We start from the raw sequence: 9952 nt of genomic DNA on the forward strand, positions 1-9952 counted from the left end.
TTTATATCTCAACAAACATGATTTTAAAAAGAAATCTAGTTCATAAAGTGTTTTAACAGGATTAAGCACATACTAACCACCTGATAAATAATGGCTATTATTATGATTCATTAAAACAACCAGCATCAAGCTGTTTCATAGTAGGGTAGGAGGGGGAGCATGGGAGGAATAGACGAACTCTAGATAGGGCAAAGGGGTGGGAGGGGAAGAAGGGGGCATGGGGTTAGAAATGATGGTGGAATGTGATGGACATCATTATCCAAAGTACATGTATGAAGGCACAAATGGTGTGAATATATTTTGTATACAGCCAGAGATATGAAAAATTGTGCTGTATATATGTAATATGAATTGTAATACATTCCGTTGTTATATATAACAAGTCAGAATAAAAAATAAAATACATAAATTTAAAAAAAAGAAAGTTACAACATGTATAAAAGGGTTTAGGATCTGAATAAACAACAACAACAACAAAATGTTTCATTCTACATTCTTTCTTTTTTTTCGGGGATGGCGGGTAACCAGGGATTGAACTCAGGGGCACTCAACCACTGAGCCACTTCCCAGCCCTATTTTGTATTTTATTAGAGATAGGGTCTCCCTGAGTTGCTTAGCACCTTGATAAATTGCTGAGACTGGCTTTGAACTTGTGATCCTCTGCCTCTGCCTCCTACATTGCTGGGATTACAGGCATGTGCCACCACACCCGGCTTCTTCTACAATCTTAAGGAAGACTGAATAGAATAAAATTGTCTTCCACCAATAACATATAATAATCCACTGGAAATCCCAATAAAATAATTTTAGAAATGTAACTAACTGTTTTAAAATCCATATGAATGAATAAATATGCAAGGGTTTCTGGGAACATTCTGAACAAGAAAAATAATGAGAAGTGTCTTGATACACGACTAAATCAGTCAGAGTCACTTCAGGTGAACTGGGCTGGCATGAAATAATCACACAAAGACAGAGAAAATACCTTTTTCTTTGGGTTCTGTGGTGGCTCCTCTGACCCACCTCCCACAAAATGGGCAAGTCAGGCAAGAAAGAGAAAGGGACACTCCTGGAACCCTGGTTTTATTGGGGGAAGCTGTTTGAATGAACATTCCATTCATATAAAGCAGAGGAGTAATGTTACAAGGGGCAGCCCACTCCCATTGGGTACCGCCCACTCCCAAAGCTTGCTCCTCTGCTGAGCAGAGATGGGGATCCACCTGCTTCCTGGTTAGGGAAGCCAGTCTCCACATTTCCATCACTCAAAGCTAGGGGGTGCTCAGCTCCTAGTGGCAGCTCAGACAGAGAAGTGCACCTTAACACATATTAAGAAGTGCTGTAAAGTACCTGATACAAACAGGTTTAGATGCATATATAAGTAAAACAGAATACAGCATCTAAAAACAGGCAAATGAATTTAGAGTATATTATAGTATATAAACAGTATTACAGTTCAGTGATAAATAGGTTATTCTTGAATTCCTGGGCTCAAGCAATTCTCTTGTCTTAATCCCCCAAGTAGCCAAGAACATAGGGGCAAGATGACATATTGGGCTCAAATGGATTATTTAATAAAAGATACCAGCACAATTGATTTATATGCCTGGAAGAAAACAAAGTAAGATTTTAATTCCACAACATATACAAAAATAAAACCTAAATGTTAAAAAAAATTACAAACATTTAAAATAAATAAGAATATTTATTTAATTTCTAACTGGGAAAGCTCTTTAAGAAAGACAGAAAATCAGCCAGGTGCAGTAGCATGCCTGTAATCCTGGTCTCTGGAAGGTTGAAGGAGGAGGCTCACAAATTCAAAGCCAAAATGGGGAATTTCCCAGGTCTGTGCCCCAAAATTAAAAATAAAAGGAGCTGGGGATGGAGCTCAGTGGTAGAGTATCCCTGGGTTTAATGCCCAGTACAGCAAAAAACAAAAATAAATTTAGAAAGAAAGACCAGAAATCAACCAGTCCAATCATGCCTCTATCCCTATCAATCCACTAAAACTGCTCTTGTCAAAAGGTATTTAACTTACTTTTGCATCACTGTGACCAAAATACCCAACAAGAACAATTTAGAGGAGGAAAAATTAATTTGGAGCTCACGGTTCCAGAGGTCTCAGTCCAGAGACAGCTGAATCCATGGCTCTGGGGCCAAGATAAGGCAGCACTTTGTGAGGAAAGGGCCCCAGACTCAGTTCATGATGCCAGGAGTTGGATGGTTTGAGGGGAAGTGTCCAGAAGCAGAGAGAGAGAGAGGGAGTGGCAGAAGGAGCCTCAGGGAGGATGCACTCTTCCAGGGCAAGCCCCCAGTGATCTACCTCTTTCAGTCACACACCACCAGCCTACAGCTACCCATTTACCACTCAATCAATCCATTCAAACTAGGATGGACTGATTGGGTTACAGCTCTCATAATTCAATCATTTCATCTCTGAATATTCCTGCATTAACCGGTGCATTGCGGTGGGGGTGGGGGGACATCAAAACCATAACAAAAGGTACTAATAATGTCCATTTTACCAAATCCAATGGTTACTCTCTCTTTCCCCCAGAACTGGGGATTGAATTCAGGAGCACTCTACCACTGAGCTATATCTCCAGCCCTTTTTATTTTTTATTTTGAGATAGGGTCCCCCTAAGTTACCAAGGATGAGCTTTTGTGTTGGAGGCCATATATATAAGTTATGGTTTGTTTGAGTCATTAAGGCAGGGGTCCACTTTTTCAGGAACTCCTGGGTGGAATCCCCCTTTGGAGAATGCCCAGATAATGCTGATGCCTGTTTTAGCTCACAGCATTAGGATCAAACAGCTTCTGGGAGATGGGCATATCCTGCCAGATAACCTGTTCACTGCAAGACCCCTGCCACACCAAGAAGCAAGCACCAACACAAGATCCTCACCCCTGCCCACCCCAGCTCTCAGCCAGAAACCTTATACCTACCAATCACCTTTGATATGTACCTCTATAAATAAAGAAAGCTCAGGCTTTTTCTTTGTTAGGAGCCAGACCCTTCTGGTTGGCTCAACCGGTCACACCCTTGCTTTGAAAATATATAATTCTTGCCTTTTTGTCTTTTTTTCTGATATATTACTTTCACAACTCCTGCCTTAGTCTTCCAAATAGCTGGGACTATAAGCTGCACTGCCACACCAGGCTCAATGGTCACTTTTGAATCTTTCTCCTCTTTTCAGCAGAATTCAACAGTTTCAGCCACTTCTTTCCAATAACATTATCCCTTTGCTTCATTTTTTTTTCTCCTACCTATTTCAGAAATGCATAAATTTAGTTTAAAGCAGAGATTGCAACAAGCCATCTTTTTACTATTGTCCCACACAATGTGTTTGTTTGTTCAAATTAGTGCCACAATTGTCACTGGGCTACAGTCACCTGGAGCTGAATATTGTTTTTCTCCTTTAGAAGGAGTGGGGCATCCTTGCTTCTCTCACTTTCTTATCTGCCTAACCACTCAACATATGAATTTTCTACACTGCCTTAAAATGTCTAAGAAATGGTTGGACAGGAAAAGCTCACGGCCCACTCCTGTAAATCCAGCAACTTGTGAGGCTGAGGCAGGAGGATCACAAGTTCAAGGCTAAATTCAGTAATATAGGGAGACCCTGACTCAAAATAAAAAAGGACTGGTGATGTAGTTCAGTAGTAAAGTGCTCCTGGGTTCAATCCACAGAAGAAGGAAGGGAGGGAGGGAGGGAGGAAGGGAGGAAGGAAGGAAGGAAGGAAGGAAGGAAGGAAGGAAGGAAGGAAGGAAGGAAGGAAGGAAAATACACCAAGTTATCAAGTTACTACAGTCTTCATTTCTGCAACTGGTCAAGGAGCCATAATTGGACTATGAACTTCTTCCATAACCCTTTTTTATCCCCATCCCCGCCCACCGCAGCTCTTAGCCAGAACGTCAGGTGGTCAGGGTCCTTTACCTATAGAGAGGGAATTTCCATTTCTGACTCAAGGTCTGAGTTCTCTCAATTGTCCTCCCTTTTTTGGGTTGCTGTATCCCATTAATCTTTGTTTATGTATTGATTTCTTGTGCATGGGTGTGTCTTGCTACAGCCCCATGGGTGAAGCTATGCTCACCTGTTCCTTGTAAATATAACCCCTTGCCCTGTTTAGTTTAGAATCTTCCATGGAAGTGCCTTGTGTGTGTCCCCTTCTCTTACTGTGCCCTTGGGTGTGGCCTATCCAGGTGTCAGTCAACTTGCTGACAGTGGACATCATGAAGATACTCAGCCCCCTGAAACCTGACCCCTGGCTTCATTTGAATAGCTTCTCCTCAATAAAAGCGGTCAGTCAACGTGTGTGCTCTCGCCCTCTCTCTTTCTACGGACCATTAAGGTCAGAGGAGCTGTCACAGCGACCCCAAAGAAAAAGGTATTTGTGTCTCTTGTGTGGTAATTTCGTGCAGCCCAGTTAGCCCAGTTTAACTTGTGAGGCTCAGATCCCTCAGATCCCACAGGCTTGCCAAGATGTCAATCAACTGCAAGACATTGGGAAGTAAGACTCTGCCCTTGAAACCTTATCCCTGCCTTTGATGTACCCCCTTAAATAAACCATGGGAGCCATTTCTCTTTGTCTAGTTCAAGAACCCATGTGGACTAGATCTATCAAGGGCTTTGCTGTTTGTAAATATATTTCTGAGTGCTTGTGTTTTATTATTTGTTAATTATTTGAGATATTAAGATTTAGGGTAGCTTGGACTCCTCTGGGCAGGAGAACCCCCCAGTGAGATGCTAGCTCTCTTCCTTGCCAAAAGAGAGTCCCTGAGTTCAATCCTAGTTCAAAAAAAAAAAAATTAAGGATTGTCTAGATACTCACCTGTTTCTGGTAAGACCTAAAATGAGATCAAACTACACCTGGTTTATGTTCCTGCTGTAGCTCTGTGTGACCTAGGACAAATCACCTGACTCCAGAAACTTGAATTCTGTGAAGTTAATATCTGATGGTTTATTTAAGATAGCAAATGGGAGGATATATGAAAATACAAAAAAAAAATTAAGTGTTTGGCATAGAGTAGAAGCACCATCCATGCATGTTCCTAGTTATTCCCTTTCTCCCTCTGTTCAGTTGAAGGGAGTGGGGGACTCTCCCCCAATAAACACTCAGAGATCAGGGCCCAACTCACCATCCAGGGGTCTAGTCTATCACTGTCTGCCTCATAATCCAGACTGCATCACAACTCAGGTACTATCCTTTTGTCCTGCGAACCCTTTTCCTTCTAGGCATTAAGTGTGTCTCCCAACTGAGCCCCCACAGTCTATCCTGCAGTCCTGTCTTGAGTGTCCAGCCCATGGCAAAGAATTGCAGCTTGACAGTGAGGTTTGGGGGACCCTTTTAGAAGAGGGTTGGAAAGAAGAGAAAGATAAATCCAGGAGCACTTATCACTGAGCTGCATCCCTAGCCCTTTGGTTTTATTTATTTATTTAAATTTATACGTGACAGTGAAATGCATTACAATTTTTAATTGCACATATAGAGCACAATTTTCATATCTCTGGTTGTATATATAGTATATTCACACCAATTTATGTCTTCATACCTGTACTTTGGATAATAATGATCATCACATTCCACCCCTTTTGGGTTATTTTATTTTATTGTAGTTGTAGATGGACAGAATGCCTTTATTTTATTTATTTTTAAGTGGTGCTGAGGATTGAACCCAATGCCTCATGCATGCAAGCAAGTACTCTGCCACTGTCCAGTACTCTGCCACAGTCCCAGCCCTGTTTTTTTTTTTTTTTGTTTGTTTGTTTGTTTGTTTTCAGACAGGGTCTTGCTAAGATGCTAAGGCTGGCCTTGAGCTCAGAATCCTCCTGCCTCAACTTCCCAAGTCACTGGGATTACAAGCATGTGCATCACTGTGCCCAGCCAACTACTTTTAATTTCAAGAGAGCCTGGATACATGTTCCCTGGAGTAACAGGGGAGGCAGCTGGATCAAGGCACTGATACAATTCGGCAGGAGTCTGCTAGACCAGTCAGATAAAGCTAGCATCTGATCCTGAATAAGAGAGGGTTCAGGCCTTACCTGTCCAGGCTAGAAGAGACCAAATTAGATATGCCTGAGCTCAGCTAAGGGAAACTCTGCTCTATTCCCTTTAAGCTGGACAATATCCTTAATAACCAATCTGGCTACACTTCATTTATCCAACCCTTTATGTAGTATTAAAAAAAAAAAAAAAAAGCACAGACTGATTGAATCAGACTGCCTGAGTTCTGGGTCTAATTCAACTACTCATTTGTTTTGAGAAGGTCCTTCAATATCTTTGACTTCTACATTTGTAAAATGGGGATATAATAGTATATAATAATATAAAGTATCTGTGTCATAGGCTTGTAATGAGTTAATATATATGAAAATGCTTAGAACAGGATCTGGCACATAGCACTTTAGGAACTTTATTTTTTTAAATATTTATTTTTTAGTTATAGTTGGCCACAATACCTTTACTTTATTCATTTATATGTGATGCTGAGGATTGAACCCAGGGCCCCACATGTGCTAGGCGAGCATTTCACCGCTGAGCCACAACCCCAACCCCAAGGAACTTTAGATATTACTATTATCACCATTCATATCCTGTATGCAGTATGAAGCTAGAGAATCACCAAAACGTGGAGAATGAACATCCCTTAGGACTCTACCTATGAATAACTCTAAGTTGACAGGACCTTATATGCGAGTAAGAACACTCTAGAGTACTGAAGATGGCTTTTCTTGCTTTGTTCTTGAAAATCCAGGTGATTTGGTAAATAAAGAACACTGATGATGATGATAATGATGGTCATCATCATCATGAGAAAATAAAAGGAAAATTTTGATAAAAGAAATATTGAGAAAGCTTTTTAAAATGGAATCAGAAACCAGGCATGGTGGCGCAGGCCTGTAATGGCACTTACTCAGGAGGGTGAGGCAGGCGGATCACAAATTCAAGGTCAGCCTTAGCAACTTATTAGGACCCTGTCTCAAAAGAAAAAAGAAAAAAAGCTGAAGAAGGTATAGTTCAGTGATAGAATTGGATTCAATCCCCATTACAAAAAAAAAAAAAGTCAGAGGTGGTGGCACACACCTATAATTCCAGCGGCTTGGGAGGCTGAAGCAGGAGAAGCACAAATTCAAAGCCAGCCTCAGCAATTCATCAAGGCCCTAAGTAATTTAGGGAGACCCTGTCTCAAAATAAAAAAGAAAAAGGGCTGGGGATGTAGTCTAGTGGTTAAGTGCCCCTGTGCTCAATCCCCAGTAAGGGAATTGAAAGGCACTATGTGAACAAGTAGTTGCCTGGGAATGTGAACTTTTGGGCACTTTGACCCCTTAATTGCAGGCAGCTGGAATGACCAGATAATTACACTGTGACCAGAGACTCAATATGTATGTCAAGCGATTATAAGATTGTTGTTTTACAGACATTTTAAATACATTTACATTCTTTTCTTTATCTGATTAGTCTCATAGCCCCTGCCACTTAAACCCTGTTCTTTCTCAACTTAATAGAAATTTTCTTCAAAGGAATTTTTACTGCTTTGCAATAAATTAGTACTACTTGTCTACATAAGTTTCCTTTTTTCTTGCCTCCTTTGGAACATTCACTCCGTGGTATCTGAATTTGTTTCCTAATTGTAACCCAAATAAATACCAAATAAAGTTCTTTTATGTTATCCATGATGGCACACACCTATAATCCCAGCTGCTTCAGAACCTAAGGCAAAAGGACCACAAGTTTGAGTATAGTCTCAGCAATTTAGCAAGTCCCTGTCTCAAAATCAAAAGGGCTGAGTCTATAGTTCAGTGGCACAGCACCCCTAGATTCAATCCCCAGTACTGGAGGGGGCGGTGGGGGGGGGGAAGCAAACTTCCTAACCACCCTTCACAACCCCTCAGTTTTCAGAGGCACAGACAGCAGAGGGACCAGTTGGGGAGATGATTAAGGACAGGAAGAGAGGCTTGTGGGTATAACTCAGTGGCAAAGTGCTTGCTCAGCATGTGTGAGGTCCTGGGTTTAGTCTCCAGTATGGGGGGAAAAAAAAAGAACAGGAAGACAACAGCTCACTGGAAAGTGATTCCAATTTCCAGTCAGAGTTGGTTCGCAGAGACTGAGGATAACAGGAGCAGAGATGCTGCCAGAAACTGCTTCCAACTGCAACAATTTCAGAAACTCATCAAGGGCAAGAAGAAGAGTGGAGAGAGAGAGGCAAAGAGGTGGACAGGAAGGGGCAACTGGAAACTCCCAAAAAAAGGATATTAAGGCAGGATTTCATTGTAAGAGGAATGGAAAAGACAGAAGTGGAAGAAGCTGACTCTACATTGTGGCCAGATGAAGGTGAGGTCAAGAGTTCCATTCAGCAATATCAAGTCTCTGAAAGTAGGACGTGAAAGGTTGTCTAGGAAGCAGAATCCTTGTCCCTTTCACTACCTGAATTTTCCACCCAGAACCTTCATCTCCAAGTTTGGGTTTTAGAAACATATTTAAAAATATATCACTTACTTAGACCTACAGACTTTCTCTGCCTTTGTCAGGACTATAGTTCTGTTATACTGTACAGTTGAAAATACACCAGAAGAGTAATCAGTTATTTGGATGTGATACTAGGATAGACTAAGAAATACATATATTTGGTCTTCATCCTCAGGTTCTGGCACAGAGCTCCTAAAGCCCTTGGAATTTCTTGAGTGATGACTGTTATTCATGATAAACCCCTCTTGACCATACTACATATATGCTAGTGAGGTGACTCTTGAAGGGTGGAAGGCTTACTGCTAGAAAAACCAATCTTATGATTAGAAAATTGAACTTTCAATCCCTCTCCCATCTCCAGAGGGAGAAGGGCTAGAGATTGATTAAATCAAATCACTAATGACCAGTGACTTAATCAATCATGTTTATATAATGAAGCCTTTATAAAAATTGTAAAAAATAAACTTCAGGTTTCAGATAGCTTCCAAGTTGGTGAACATACTTATGTTCTGAGAGAGTGGTGTCCCCAGAGATGACATAAAAAGCTTCACGTATCATCCTCCCTACACCTTGTCCTATGTATTTCTTCCATTTGACTTTTTTTTATCTCCTATAATAAATCAGTAAAAGTAGGTAACACATTTTCCTGAGTAATGTGAGCCATTCTAGCAAATTATCCAACAGGAGCAAGGGGTCCTGTGACCCCCTGATTTATAGCTGATTAGTTGGAAGTACAGGTCACAGCCTGGGACTTACAATTGGCAACACACATTTGGTGTCAGAAGTGTTGACTCTACTTTTCATTTTCTTCCCCCCCCCCTTCATGTCTTATCTGCTAAGCCATTTATATCAGAAATCAACAATTCCACAAAGACTTGTCATTTTTATTCCACAAAATAAACTACTCAAGAAAAATCCTTCAGTGATTAGTACCCAAGGATCGTTTCTTTAGCTGTACATACTAGAGGGAAGAGAAACAGGAATCTAGAGCCCCAGGAATGAGATCCCAGTGGCTGAGGACATAGCTCAGAGAAGAGGCTCAATTTGAATATCCATGGTAGGAACACGCAGCCTGGCAGGGAGAAATCAGCTTTTAGAACTGTTATTGAGATCTACCATTAATTTGGTAAAGATACCTGTGTAAGTTACTTTTTCATCTCTGTGACCAAAATAACAAACAAGAACAATTTTGAGGAGGAAAAGTTTACTTAGATTCCTGGTTTTAAAAGTGTAGTCCATGGTAGTCTTCTTCCCTTGCTCTGGGCTCAAGGTGAGGCAGGATATCATGGCAAAAGGGCACTGCTTGTGTTATGGTGGCCAGGAAACAGGGAGACAGAGAGTGGAAGGAGAAAGGGCCGCAGGGAAGATGCATCTTTCAGGGTACGTCCCCAGTGACCCACCTCCTCCAGTCATGCTCCTCATACTATGGTTACCACCCAGTTAGTTCATTCAAACTAGGATGGACTGATTAGGTTACAGCTCTCTT

Source organism: Marmota marmota, unplaced genomic scaffold (genome assembly GCF_001458135.2).
Source record: "Marmota marmota marmota unplaced genomic scaffold, marMar, whole genome shotgun sequence".
Lineage (NCBI taxonomy): Eukaryota > Metazoa > Chordata > Mammalia > Rodentia > Sciuridae > Marmota > Marmota marmota.